This window comes from Podarcis raffonei, chromosome 17, assembly GCF_027172205.1.
Source record: "Podarcis raffonei isolate rPodRaf1 chromosome 17, rPodRaf1.pri, whole genome shotgun sequence".
In the NCBI taxonomy this organism is placed as follows: domain Eukaryota; kingdom Metazoa; phylum Chordata; class Lepidosauria; order Squamata; family Lacertidae; genus Podarcis; species Podarcis raffonei.
Genome location: NC_070618.1, coordinates 34,994,957 through 35,010,007, shown reverse-complemented (window position 1 = coordinate 35,010,007; position 15,051 = coordinate 34,994,957). Strand labels below are relative to the sequence as shown.

The 15,051-nt window shown below is 49.2% G+C and overlaps 1 protein-coding gene across 1 annotated transcript in view; it reads left to right on the top strand.

Moving 5' to 3' along the window:
• Positions 1 to 8,029: 8,029 nt before the first annotated feature.
• Positions 8,030 to 15,051, top strand: part of KEAP1 (kelch like ECH associated protein 1) — a 19,485-nt gene continuing 12,463 nt past the window's right edge. Inside the window, exon 1 of the mRNA XM_053370593.1 lies at positions 8,030 to 8,136. The gene's annotated coding sequence lies outside the window, so the exon portion shown is untranslated. The remainder of the gene's footprint in view (positions 8,137 to 15,051) is intronic.

Below are 15,051 nucleotides of genomic sequence, written 5' to 3'. Positions count from 1 at the left end.
CTTCACAGAGTGAAAGCACCCAGAGTGGGGCCTATGCTGCAAAGGCTAAGTGCCACTTCTTGAAATAAGAGAGGCAGTCTTGGGCAATGCAAGGTCTTCATGGTTCAGCATCTTGAATTGGGTCTGGATGCTAATTGGCAACTGGTGATGCTGCAAATCAGGACAGCTGTGTGCCATTAGATGGTGAGCAGCAGACATTCTGTTTCTGCAGTCTTCTTCGAAAACATCACTCTCTGGTGCATTGCTGTGATTTATTCTGGAGGCTACCAAGGAAGAGATAAGGTAAAGTCTCATCTTTCCAGAAAAGGGGCAATGTCTTACCTGCATGCTGCCATCTTCTGGACACTTCGTGCAACAATGGGCTATTGAACAGCCATGGTTCCTGAAGGCTGAGCGGGTTGTTTGAACTAGTTCAAGGCATGGCACGCTGCTCCTGCCATCCTCCTGGAGTGTCTTTGTAATTGTAACATTTTAAATAAGACCCTTTATTTGCTGCTTTCTGACTAATTGTATTTAGTCAGTTGCATTGTAGCAAAAACAACAAAGTTTCTGGTGGCTCCTAGAACCACTAGCAGATTTGTAATCACCCCCAACCCTCCAGCTTATGAAAGGAGAGGGGTGGATGTTAAACTGTTGTCCTGTGAATCATGGAGTCATAGAACCGTTGAGTTGGAAGGGAGCCTGGGGGTCATCCAGCCCACCCCTCTGCGATGCAGGAATTTCAACAAAAGCATTCAAATGATAGATGGTCGGAACTGAGCGCTCTTCCTGTTTCCTTCTGCAGGACAAATAGCAGTGGATGAGGTGGGTTGGATCAGGGAAATGATCCAGGTTTAGAGGGGGAAAGGATGAACACTCCCATCCTCTATCTCCAGGGCCCAAATGGATTCTGGGTCCATTTAGGTAGCGTGTTTATGAAGGAACCCTGAAGTTTTATACAATTTATTACAGTAAAGTAACTCAACAAAAATGTTGAATCAGGGCAGAATGAACTTAAGTGTTTGATAGGGGATTGAAAATAGCTGCCTCAGAACTGTGTCACTGTCATAATTGGCTTGATATAAATCAACCAAGAAGTATTTTTTTTTATGTATATGTTTGATTTCTGACTCGCTCTTCGTCAGTCAGTCCCAGTTGCAACAATATAAAAATACAATATTCAAACAGTTTTACAGCTCTGGAGCTTGAAGCATATTCCCCAACAATGGGGGTTAGCACTGGGGAGTTTCAGTCTAGAGAGGGGCTGGGGAGTCAGCTGTGGGGCCACGATACAAGATTATAAAACGATACATGGTGTGTAGAAAACGGATGCAGCCGCTTCAATACTTTTAGAACACAGTGGCATGAAGTCAATCTGTTCCTCTGGCCTGCCCTCTGCTGGACAGTTTGCAGAATTAACATAAAACAGCAATCAAACGGATCACACAAGATAATGTGTTAAAGGATTTAATACAGCCATACAATCAAAACAAGAGTGCATATGCAGGAGGCAGAGCGATCGTGTTTGCAGAACACCGCATTCTGGATTGTGGGAAATTTGCTGCAGTGCTATATTCACTTGCCTCGGAGTAAGCCCCTGTTTTACTAAAGGAGCCTTACCCCTCCCCCAGTTGATATGCAAATGATTCTCCTGTTAATCCAGAGGGAAGGGAGTGAAAGTGAGTCCTAAGAGCCTGCCTTGGGACGACAGATTGAACTGCATGTATATTTTCTATGTATGTTTACCTGGGAGAAATTTCCGCTGAGCCCAATGGCATAGGTTTGCAACCTCAGTCATTCAATGCAACGTAGACAGGCAACTGATGTAACACAATCGTTCTCAGATAAATGTGAAAACCCAGTTTAATAAATTGCAGTGTAAATGCCTCCTAGGCTCTACTCCACATACTATAAACATTCACTGAAAACTGGCCAAACAATTATTATTATTATTATTATTATTATTATTATTATTATTATTTGTCGAGTAGCACCTTAGAGACCAATTAAGTTTGTTCTGGGTATAAGCTTTCGTGTGCATGCACACTTCTTCAGATACCTGAAGAATTGTCAGAAGTATCTGAAGAAGTGTGCATGCACATGAAAATTTATACCCAGAACAAACTTAGTTGGTCTCCAAGGTGCTAAAATATTTTTAATTTATTTTTGACTGCGTCAGACCAACATGGCTACCTACCTGAATCAATAGTAATAATAATTTATTATCTCTACCCTCCCCATCTGGCTGGGTTTCCCCAGCCACTCTGGGCAGCTTTCAACAGAACATTAAAAACAGAATAAAACTTCAAACATTAAAAACTTCCCTAAACAGGGCTGCCTTCAAATATCTTCTAAAAGTCGGAGAGTTATTTCCTTGACATCTGATGGGAGGGCTTTCCACAGGGCGGGTGCCACCACCAAGAATGCCCTGTGTCCCTGTAACCTCACTTCTCGCATTGACCGAACCGCCAGAAGGCCCTCGGCGCTGGACATCAGTGTCCGGGCTGAGCGATGGGGGTGGAGACGCTCCTTCAGGTATACTGGGCTGAGGCCGTTAAGGCTTTGAAGGTCAGCACCAACACTTTGAATTGTGCTCGGAAATGTACTGGGAGCCAATGCAGGTTTTTCAGGACCGGTGTTATATGAACTGTCCCTTATTTAGAGTAATCACATTAATTACTTGCACACCTTACAATTTCTGTGTTTCTTTCTCTCAGGGGACGCTTCCATCAAACCAAGCACATACTGTACTGCACTGAGTAAGTAGTATCACACGCAACTCCCTTAGCTAACTTAAGAGCTCTGCCCTGGGACATAAAGCCTTTCTGGTCCTCTTCACAAAGTGCTCTGAATGTTTGAAAGTGTTCACAACACACACACACACCCATGTCACTTCTCCCATCAGATGTCAATGAAATAATCAACTATCTGACTTTTAGAAGACATCTGAAGGCAACCCTGTATCAGTAAAAAAGTTTCTCTAATGTTTTGCCATTTTTTATGTGCTGTAAGCCACCCAGAGTGGCTGGGGAAATAATAAAATTATTATTATTATTATTATTATTATTATTATTGTTATTATTACTTTTTGTGGCTCTGAGAAGAACATAGTTATATACAACCCTATATAATCAAATCTGACTGCTTTTGCGATTAAAAACGTAAGGATCAGACCAGCAGCCCACTAATTTGCCAGATTCGATGCTCCCTGCGCGATTTACGAGACACATATATGGCACCAGGCACACAGACATGCCCTCCTTGCTTTGGGTAGGGGACTTTAACCTTCCTTGCCAGTGGAGGACTCTCACTTCTTTGACCTGAAGGATGCCAGAGGTTTGGGAAAGGGTAGCTGAGCAATGCAACACCAATGACTTGCTTCTTTCCCCTGAACACCAAAGACTTCTCTGTGACTCAGTAGCACATGATCTCGTAATTATTACACGGGGCACTTTCTGTTCTCCGGTGCCACGTTCCTGGTAAATCATTCTCCCTAATGTATAACCATCTATTTTTATCATTGTAACCTGCCCAGGACGTCAGTCAGTTAGACAAACATTTTACTGTATCATCCCTATAAAAGGATTTGGGCATTGTGGGTAATCAACTACTATACTGAGTCTCATGAAGAACCACAATTTCAATTCTTCTTCTAGCTGACTGAAGCAATCCTGATGTGCCCTTGTGTGAGAAAGACAGGGCTAGACACTGAAAATGAACATGAGAAAATTGATCATATCAACTCCATTTCAACTCCAGCGACAAGGGTTACCAGGCCTCTGTCAAACCTGATTCAGATGCTTTTTCTTCTGGACTTCTCAGAGGTTTTTGATACATTCTGCAGGACTGCTTTGTCCCTCATGCTATTTTAAGATTTACATGAAACCACTGAGTTAGGCCATCTGTGTATTTGGGGGTAACGTGTCGTCAGGGCTCTGCTTCTCCTTTTCGTCAAATCCTGGCTAATCTGGATAATGTGCTGGACCAGTCGGGACAGTAACAGGTTGCATGAGGGCCAACAAACAGAAGCTCAATGCCTATAAGATGGAAGTGCTGTTGGTAGGCAGATTTGTCTACCTAGGTGGTTAGAGCAGTGTTGCTCTCTGAAGGTCAGGTTTGTGATTTGAGGGTAGTGCTTGAACCAACTATTGACACTTGGAGGGCATTTTTAGCTGTGACACCCCAGCTATGGAATGCCCTCCCTAGGGACGCTTGCCTGCTGCTGAATTTGATTTATTTTTGGTGCCAAGTTTCAATAGCACCCCTTTTTTAAAAAGAGGTGCAGATTTTTAGGCTGCCCACTTGCCTAGAAGCCTAACGGCATAGTGAAACTTGATTCTGAGTGAATATGCTGAGGATTACTCATTTAACTTCATCCCCTCCTCTTCTTAATTGTACCAGTTTTATTGAAGTCCTGTTGCTTTTAAATCTTTTGTTAGCTCCTCCAACAGACCCTTTGGCTGCAGAGCTGGCTAAGAAATGCCCCAAATTAACAAAAATGTGTACAGTGGTACCTCGGGTTACAGACGCTTCAGGTTACGGACGCTTCAGGTTACAGACTCCGCTAACCCAGAAATAGTACCTCGGGTTAAGAACTTTGCTTCAGGATGAGAACAGAAATCGGGAAGCGGTGGTGCGGCAGCAGCAGGAGGCCCCATTAGCTAAAGTGGTGTGTCAGGTTAAGAACAGTCTCGGGTTAAGAACAGACCTCCAGAACAACTTAAGTTCTTAACCCAAGGTACCTCTGTAATGAGCAGGGAAGGGGAAAAGGCCACGTTTTAGTTAACTCCTCTTGGGTGTGTGGGTGCCTGGCATCAGGAGATGTGCACAGGTGAAGACATAATGTTCCAGTTTTGACTCCAGAAAGCTGGGGTCACCTTTGTGGTGCAAGTGGGCACAATGGTAGCTTGAAGAACTTGTCCTGGTGCCTGTGTGAAGTCTGGCCATCAACCCTTCCCTGTTGCACATGGGTGACTCTCCCCCCCACCCCTGAAAAGCACATAGAGGTGAAGGAGGAAGTGGGAAGAACAGCACTCTTTCTTTCCCACTTCCTTTTCCAGCTCAATGTCCTTTTTAAGGCTCAGATTGGCACCTGAGCGAAAAATGAAGCAACTGAGAGTAAGAAGGGGAGCAACACAGGCACTGAGAGGGGCAGGGATGGAAACAGGCCACCTGGGGGAAGGCAGAAAAGAGAAAGTGGACTCAAGAGAAAGTGAGGGGGAGTGAAAGGGATTTCGGGAGAAAAGGTGAATGCACACCCACTTGCGAGTCAGACCAAGGATGCTCTTGAAACTGCATATTTTTTTAAGTGACCCCCCCCCACCTCCACTCCCCATCAAATCACCATGAAAATAATAGACCTGCTGCTTTCAAGCACTGCTAAGGTGGCAAAAAACCTGACTTGAGGCAATGGATCTTTATAGGCCTTCCTAATTTCTGGAAGTGACGCGGGTGGCGCTGTGGGTTAAACCACAGAGCCTAGGACTTGCCAATCAGAAGGTTGGCGGTTCGAATCCCCGCGACGGGGTGAGCTCCAGTTGCTCAGTCCCTGCTCCTGCCAACCTAGCAGTTCGAAAGCACATCAAAGTGCAAATAGATAAATAGGTACCACTCCGGCGGGAAGGTAAACAGCGTTTCCGTGCGCTTTTCTGGTTCGCCAGAAGCGGCTTAGTCATGCTGGCTACAACCTGGAAGCCAGTAAGGCGAGATGAGCGCCGCAACCCGAGAGTCGGCCACGACTGGACCTAATGGTCAGGGGTCCCATTACCTTTAATTTCTGGGATGGCATCCCCTCAGACGCTCACCTGGTGTCTTCTCTGATGTCTCTCCAGCCCCAGGTGAAGAACTTTTTATCTCCTCAGGCCTTTTGAAAAACTTCATTTTACAATCTAAATCCTATTTACTTCTTGGTGCTTCTGCAAGATTATTCGTTGCTCTTACGAGGATATTTTATTGCTCATAGCTGGAACTACCATTTTCATCAGAGGAATTATACCAGAAAGATATGGCTGTCTCGTACACCCCAGGTAGTGTGGTTGCTGACCTTGAGCCAGACATCCTGGAGAGTGAAGTCAAATGGGCCTTAGAAAGCACTGCAAATAACAAGGCCAGTGGAAGTGATGGTATTCCAGCTGAACTATTTAAAATTGTAAAAGATGATGCTGTTAAGGTGCTACACTCAATATGATGTATGGAAGTGAGAGCTGGACCATAAAGAAGGCTGATCACCGAAGAATTGATGCTTTTGAATTATGGTGCTGGAGGAGACTCTTGAGAGTCCCATGGACTGCAAGAAGATCAAACCTATCCATTCTTAAGGAAATCAGCCCTGAGTGCTCACTGGAAGGACAGATCGTGAAGCTGAGGCTCCAATACTTTGGCCACCTCACGAGAAGAGAACACTCCCTGGAAAAGACCCTGATGTTGGGAAAGATAGAGGGCACAAGGAGAAGGGGACGACAGAGGATGAGATGGTTGGATGGTGTTCTTGAAGCTACCAGCATGAGTTTGATCAAACTGCGGGAGGCAGTGGAGGACAGAAGTGCCTGGCGTGCTCTGGTCCATGGGGTCACGAAGAGTCGGACACGACTAAACGACTAAACAATAACAACCATTTTCATTATCGTAAGCTGTCCAGAGACCTTTGTTGTCTAACAGCATGCACAATGTGTTATCAATCCAAATCTAATGTCCCATCAGTGCTTGTCAGGTAGAACGACTCTGCTCACCTCCCCCCCCCCCGCCTGCCATATACCCTCTGAGATGATTTGGGAATGGGGAGCAAAAGGGGAGGGGTGCCCTCCTGCAGCGCTCTTTAGGTCAGTCCTGCCCATATGCTGCAAGCAGGGGTGCCAACTTGAATAAAATTTAATAAAGTCATAGCCCGGGGCAGCACTGTAGCTATGGGGTGGTGAGGTGGGCCCCAGCCAGGGGTATAGTCGAGGGGAGGGGCGCAAAATCGGCTGAAAAATATGTCCACAAATATGTCTATAAATAAAAATATTGATTATTGCCTCATAAGGTTTTAAATAGAGGGTGAATTGAATGGGGGAGGGCGTAATCTGGACAGTTCTGCCAGGGACGCAAGATCACCTAGCTACTTCTCTGGCCAGGGGTTGCAGGGGGCAGTTGCCCCCCTAAATCAAGTAAGTAAATAAATATACTTAGTAAATGACTGACTGAGTCGCAGATAGCTCGGTTCTGCCCCCACTAGCAAAAGTCCTGCCCCCCTAACATAAACACTGGCTACGCCCATGGGCAATGCCCATAAAATTTGGGCAGGCAGACCCCCTCAAATATTTTCTTGGAGGAAGCGAAAGGACCTCGGCTCCTATGGTTCCAAAGCTGTTCCGCGAGCGCTGCGCCCTTCCGCGTGCGCAACCTAACTGCCTCCTTCCCCGCTGGCACCCTCAAAATCTGCTCGAGGGCTGGTCGGGCGCGGGGGGGGGGTCCATCCGGAGCAGCAGGGGAGAGAAAGGGAAAGTAAGACACGCGTCTGATTACACCTCGCAGCTAGAAGCAAAGGCAGAGCGCATCGCGTCTGCTTGCACCGAAAGCTGCGATCCTACGCCTATTTCCCTGGGAGCAAGACCTCCGGACGGCAACGGAGCGTGTTGCTACTTGCGCATGTTTTCAGGGCTGCGCACGGGGAGCAGCTCATAGCTGCCAACGTTTCCCCTTTTTAAAAGGGAAATTCCCTTATTCCGAATAGGATTCCTCGCAAGAAAAGGGGAAAGTTGACAGCTATGGAGCAGCTGCTTGTCGCCCCCCGCCCCGTGTCCTCCTTCCTTCCTTCCTTCCTTCCCCCCTCCCCTCCCGCCTCTGCCCAGGCTCGATTCTCCGCCCTCCCTGCGCGCCCTCCCCGCGCCTCCCTCGGCCAATCCAGGCGCGCCCGGGCGAGCTGCGCGGCTCTGGCCGGAGGGGGACTCTTATTGTGAAGCGGGGCGGCCGCTTCCCTCTCTTGCTTAGTCATGCTGACTTACAGCCCCGCGCTCCTCCTCCTCCTCCGCCTCCTCCCTCCGCTCCGCGCTCCTGCCTTCCCTCCCGCGGCGGCAGTGGCGGCGGCGGCGTGCGCAATGGAGGGCGAGCGGAGCGCCCGCGCGGGCGGCGGAGGCCGGCGAGGGAGGCGGCGGCGGCGAGGAGGGCAGCCGCGGGCCGGTGAGTGGTCGCCGCGCTCCCCGCGCCGCTTTCTGCACATGCACAGAGGGCGGCGCCAGGGGCCCGTCCTGTTGCTTCCGACTCTTCTTTCTCGTCCCCAACCTGCGTGGGCCGCCGGGCGGTGCTGGGCTCAGGCCCGAGCTGCGGGCTCCCTGGCTGGGGCGGCCTTCCGCCTGCTCTCCGCTCAGGAAGGCCCCTATCCTTAACTTCCACCAAGAGTCATCCTCCTGATGCAGCTGAAAGTGAGCGGCGAGCCGGGGGGGGCGCATATGGGGGGGGGCCTCTCAGGCCCCCGAGGAGGAAAGCGCAGGGGCGGGAGGGGGCTCTGCCTTCGTCGAATTGGGAGGTGGTTTTGCTTTAGCTCTTTGCACCTGGTGGGAAAATGCATCTTGGCCAGAGTTTTGTGGCTTTGTTATGGGGCAGGTGGGGAGCTGGAGAGGGTGGCTGGCTATGGGGAGGCGCCTCTTTGGACCGTGGGGCTGTAAGAGGAGGGGCGTGGGGCGGGGAAGGGAGAAAGTTAGGGTCGGGCACAACTGGCTGCGGAAGCGATTTCAAGCGGGCCCTCTGGAATGGCAGTATTTTGAAGGGTGTCCCGTGTGATGGGCGTGGCCCGGGATCCCTGGTGATGTCATCAAGAGATCTGGCTTGGGGTGCAGGATCCTGGAGGTGCATCCAGGACATATGCCCCTCAGGTTGTAAGGGGTCAGCTCCAGATGTTGTCGACAGACTCCATCTGCCCAGACAGCATGGCCGGCAGGGAGGAGGGGCATAGCTCCCCTTGAGTGTCTCAGAAATTAATTGGGGAAATCTGGGCACTCGAGCCTAAGTTTTTCCTCTCGAGTAGGCTTGTGGCATGTGGAAGAAACTGCAGAATGTGCACATTGAACTGGGCTGCAGTTCCCTGGCAGAAGAATGGTGGTAGGCCTTTGCCAACCACAATGAAGCCAGCACACAAACCCCCCTCTTCCTCTCCTGCACCTACATGCCATGCCCCCCCCAAACACTTGCTGCCCACTGAGGCTCGAAAGGAAAAAGTGGTCAATGGATTTTATAAGAATTTTTTGTAAACTAAGTACAGTGGTACCTCTGATTGCGAACAGGATCTGTTCCGGAGGCCTGTTCGCAACATGAAAAGCCCGCAACCTGAAGCGCCGTATCTGCGCAGGCGCCTGGCACAATTTGGCCTTATGCGCAGGCGCGAGTGGCAAAACCCGGAAGTAACCCTTTCTAGTACTTCCAGGTCGCTGCAGGACGCAACCTGAAAAAACGTATCATGAAGCAAACATAACATGAGGTATGACTGTACAGTGGTACCTCGGGTTACAGATGCTTCAGGTTACAGACTCCGCTAACCCAGAAATAGTACCTTGGGTTAAGAACTTCGCTTCAGGATGAGAACAGAAATCATGCAGCAGCGGGAGGCCCCATTAGCTAAAGTGGTGCTTCAGGTTAAGAACAGTTTCAGGTTAAGAATGGACCTCCAGAACGAATTAAGTTCTTAACCCGGGGTACCACTGTACCTGCCTTTTACTTGACTTAAAGTTAAAGATAGTTACTTAAATCACTTATAGGCTGTTTCCCCACACATATTATTATTATTATTATTATTATTATTATTGTTATTATTTATACCCCACCCATCTGGCTGGGTTTCCCCAGCCACTCTGGGCGGCTTCCAACAAAATATAAAAAATACAATAAAACATCAAACATTAAAAACTTCCCTAAACAGGGCTGCCTTCAGATGTCTTCTAAAAGTCAGATAGTTGCTTATTTCCTTGACATCTGGTGGGAGGGCGTTCCACAGGGCGGGCGCCACCACCGAGAAGGCCCTCTGCCTCATTCCCTGTAACCTCACTTGCAAGACACTTTAAGGACAGTATTGCTTAGTTTCAGACATACTTGGATGCCAAGTCCCATGGAGATGTCTAGAGCACTGTGTTCATCTTGATCAGTTTAGATTATAGCAAACTTGACCCTTGGTCATCTTGGCTTCTTAAAACTAGCCGCAGGGGGTTGGCTGGGAGTGGTTGATGCTTCACTAGAGAGAAAGGAGGCGTTGGTGTGCCCCCTTCTTAAGCAGACCCCCCTTGACCCAGAAGGGTTAAAACAACTATCACCCAGTGGCAATTACCCCCCCCCCCTTTTGAGCGAGGTGGTTGAGAAAGTGGTGGCAGTTCAGCTTCAGGAGAAAGCGAATTACTTGAATCTACTCTAGACTGGATTCAGATGACTTGGAAACTTCAGTCGGTCCAAAATGCAGCAGTCTGGTTATTGGTGGGGGTTCCATTTAGATCACATATGTGCTTCGGGTTGAGCACGTTTGAGTTGCGCTCCGTGGCAACCCGGAAGTAACGGAGCATGTTACTTCCGGGTTTCGCCGCATGCGCAGATGCTCAAAATGACGTCATGTGCATGCGCGGAAGTGGCAAAACGCGACCCGCGCATGTGCAGACGTGCCGTCACTTGTTACGTTCGCATCAGGATGCGAACGGGGCTCCGGAACGGATCCCGTTCGCATCCTGAGGTACCACTGTAACTCCTGTTTTAAAAAGTTGCATAGGTTGACAATTTGCTTCTCGGCCCAATCCAAGGTGCTTGTGTTGGTGTTTAACGCCTTAAACAGTCCAGGATCTTCCCTGCAGATCCTCTTGGATCTTAAGGTCAGCAGAGGATTTTGACCAATACCCATTATTTGTTGTTTCTAATGTTTCATGTTATTTATATATATCAGCAGAGGGGTCCCTCTTGGTAATTCCTCTGCTCTCAGAAGTTTGCAGTTGCTGCTGGCCCAGGAGGGGACCTCCTATTATTATTATTATCATCATTGGTACCATCAGTGGTACCTCGGGATACAAACACCTTGGCTTACAAACACTTCTGGTTACAGACTCCGCTAACCTGGAACTAGTACCTTGGGTTGAGAACTTTACCTCAGGATGAGAACGGAAATCGCGTGGCGGCAGCGGGAGGCCCCATTAGCTAAAGTGGTATCTTAGGTTAAGAACAGTTTCAGGTTAAGAACGGACCAAATGTCATCCAAAAGGTGCTATTTTAAATTATAGGAGTAGCAGCTGCTTCACTTGAAAGTGAATCCTTATGACCAAAATACAGGGTTGCCATACATCTGGGGAAACCCAGACATTTCCTCGTTTTGGGGGCCAACATGCTCATCCAGGTGGATTTTTACATTTTAAAGGAAATGTCCAGGTTTCCAGGGGGTGGGTGCAGCTCGGGATCAGGCTCCTTTGCATGCCATGGCCACTGCCAGCCTGAGCTGGGGAAAGAGGCTTGCAGGCACGGCGGCAGCCCCGCACGCCTCTTTCCCTGGCTCAGGCTGGCAGCAGCTTGGGCCGTCTTCTTTTCCCCTCTTCCAGTTATGGCAACCCTACCAAAATGTTGATTGCTGGCATTCCTCTCAAAACCAGGTGTTTATTTTTGGAAATTTTAAAATTTGGATTTTGGAGTCACACGAACTTTAGATTTCTCAGCGGCCTTTGATTTTTTTCACGGCTCTCGTTTTGCATCAAATGTAGCAAGAGCTCAGTCTGGTGGCTTCATGGGCCTTATGAGCCAGGAGTTCTCCTGCCCCACTTGTGGAGGAACTCCTCCCACAGTTCCCAGTACAGTGTGGGATTTCGGTGGTGTCTGCCGGTCCTTCTCGCCTTGTTATTCTCCAACATACTTTCTGCCGGATTTTCTGGCATTTAGTAAGATCCTTTTGCACATTCCCACCCCACCCTTCTGACTTGTTTCTGTTTTTCATGTTCTCTTCTGAGGCATTCTGTATTCCTTACTTCAGGTGACTCTGTAGTAGATGGAGCAAGAAGCAGAAGATAAGGTTGTGACTCCATCTTGCCCTTCGTAGGCCCTTTCCTTTCAAGAAGGGCAGCACAGAGATTGAGTGATTTGCAGGCACCACCTTTGCAAAATGCCCTAAGTGGCCAACCCTTTGTTTGCTTAAGTTGGGACAGAGAGTGCTTCTGATCCTCTCAGCCTGGGTGATGTTGGTCTCGTGGTCTTTGCCTTCCCAGCTTAAGAGGGGTCTCTTGATAACCTGGAGAAGGGCGGCCCAACGTTTTGTACCACGTGGGCCACAAGAGTACTTTGACATGCAACCCAAAGGCTGCACACTGCCTTGCTGCAGAGGGGTAGGTGAGAAGCGAGGCCAAAATTTGACGCCTGCCCTTGCCCTGCCAGTTAAGCAGGGTGCCAGGCTTTGGGAAGGCAGTGTGAGGGGAGGGGGCGGTCAGATGTTGCTGAGGGCAGTCAAAAAAGGAATTGAGGGCCACATGTTGAACCACCCTGACCTGGAGTGAGGTGTGGGTGGCTGAGAGAAGTTCAGGGAATTATTTCCTGCCGGTGAATCGGCCTTGCGTCTGGAGAAACTGGGGCAGGAAACTGAGGAGAGCCAGGGGTGTGTGCCGCCAAGGCAGCTAGCCACGCTTGCTGAGCGAGAGGTCGCAACTGTATGTAGGGGACCCTGACGCCTGGCTGTGTCGCTAGGAGGGCAGGCGGGAACGGGAACGCAGCTTTTGATGTGGCAAAACTGCATAGGCGCACCGTGCCATGCGCAGCTCCAGATTCTCCTTTCCCATCAGGTTTCTTCAGCGCTTCTCTCTCTCTCTCCTTGCCCAAATTTGTGAGGGTCTTCATTAGAAGCCCTATGGACAAATATTCAAATTTTAAACCCTTGAGCATCTGCATCAAATACTAGCTGAGGAGATCTGTCTCCATTTTCCCAAGTTGCTTTTCTAGCATGACATTTCCCCCCCCCCCACAGGAAGTACTTCTGTGTAAGAAAAGGGGGGCTCTAGGTTAGAGGCAGCCTGTTTTGGGGGTGGGCGGGGACTGGCACTGGAGGTATTCATCAGGCCTCTGACAGCAGCGGCTCATCCTACAGACTGTTTAGTACATTGGTACCTCAGGTTACAGACGCTTCAGGTTACAAACTTCGCTAACCCAGAAATAGTGCTTCAGGTTAAGAACTTTGCTTCAGGATGAGAACAGAAATCGTGCTCCGGCGGCGTGGCAACAGCAGGAGGCCCCATTAGCTAAAGTGGTGCTTCAGGTTAAGAACAGTTTCAGGTTAAGTACGGACCTCTGGAACGAATTAACTACTTTACCTGAGGTACCACTGTACACACATTGACCCCTTCCTTCTGAACTGCCTCTTTCCCCACCCACATTCAGTTCTTGGTGAGAACAGTAACTCTTGGCTCTTCTCTCCTGGGAGGTGAGACCGGGCAAAGGCTAGTAAACAGTCAGCTGAGGAGCATTATGGAGACAGTATATCAAGGGCATGGGGGCCGGCAGGTTAAAGGGAAGCTTTTGCTTGTTCTCTGGGGTTCATCCACACTTTCCCTTGATTTCTAGACACGGCTCCAAGACGGTTTTTTGTTTTTTTGGTCGCACCGCTTTCCCCAGAAAACCCATGGTTTTACTGCTGAATCGGAACAAACGTCAGAGCGCAGAAAACCCAATTGATGTTTGTTCCACTCATCGGTAAACAGCGGGTTTTCCTAGGGGAAGCAGTGGGACAAAAAAGGTAAAGGTAAAGAGACCCCTGACCATTAGGTCCAGGCATGACCGACTTTGGGGTTGCATGCTCATCTCGCTCTATAGGCCGAGGGAGCCGGCGTTTGTCCGCAGACAGCTTCCGGGTCATGTGGCCAGCAGAACACGGAAATGCCGTTTACCTTTCCGCCAGAGCGGTCCCTATTTATCTACTTGCACTTTGACGTGCTTTCAAACTGCTAGGTAGTCAGGAGCAGGGACTGAGCAATGGGAGCTCACCCCGTCGCAGGGATTTGAACCGCCGACCTTCTGATCGGCAAATCCTAGGCTCTGTGGTTTAACCCCCAGTGCCACCCGCATCCCGGACGAAAGAGGACGCATGCCTAATGGAAGTGTGGACGAACCTCTGGTTTTGCTTGAGGGAACTCGCAGAGGGAGAAAATACTGCTTCCCCCATAGATATGAAGAACTGGTTGCCAGCCACGAATGGAGAGTGGTGTGCTCTCACCATTTGGTGCATATCTATTTTGCACGCAGCGCTGTCTCTGCTAAGGAAGCAGGGAGGGGGTTACACACGGTTTGCACAATTTCCTCCTCCAGTGAGCTGCTTTTCTCTTGTAGGAAATCCGTCCCTTCTGAGGTGTTTCAGCAACTATGCCAAGCCCTCCCCTTCTATCCTGCTCCTAATCACCTGGGGCAATGGAGTATGTGGGCTCCTTCCTACAGAGGTTGCAGAACTCGTGGGGAGAAAATCCCCACAAACAACCAGGCCTGGGCAGCGGAAGGAGGGCTTGTTTCTTTCAAAGCGAAATATGGCACAGAAAGCTGGCTTCCTGTTATCTCGCTCCTCTACCTTGGGTGAGCCATTTGGGGCCAGATCCAGCAGCACCCGTCTGCCATTGGGCTTGCCCTGCTGGTGACGTCATCTAGTGGGAGCAGCAGGACCGCAAGTTGTCTGCCCTGTTTATTTCCCACAGGGGAAATGAATGAATCAGTCAGTTTGGAGGGGGGAAGAGGTGGATGAATGCATCTCAATTTCTTAACTCCTGACAGCACCTGTAGCATTTGTGCACGCTCTGCACTTCTCCAACACGTCCTCCAAATCCGGCAGGAAGAGAGACATGAAAGCTATTTCAAAACAAAACAGAACAGTAGTTTGCTGGCACCACCTCCCTGTTTCCAGGACAGTCCCCAAAAGTAACCCAAGGAGAAAGATTACTCTTCAGTCGTTACTGGACTTTAGTAACACAGACAGAAATCCAACAGGCTCTGGTAGTCGACCAAGTGGAGTGGGTACTAGTTCAGCTTCCCCAGCAGAAAGACACAAAAGACAAAGGAAAAAATTCCTTTTTCCAAATTTATTAAAAAGAAAGGTTATGCAGAACATAAAAATTGGCA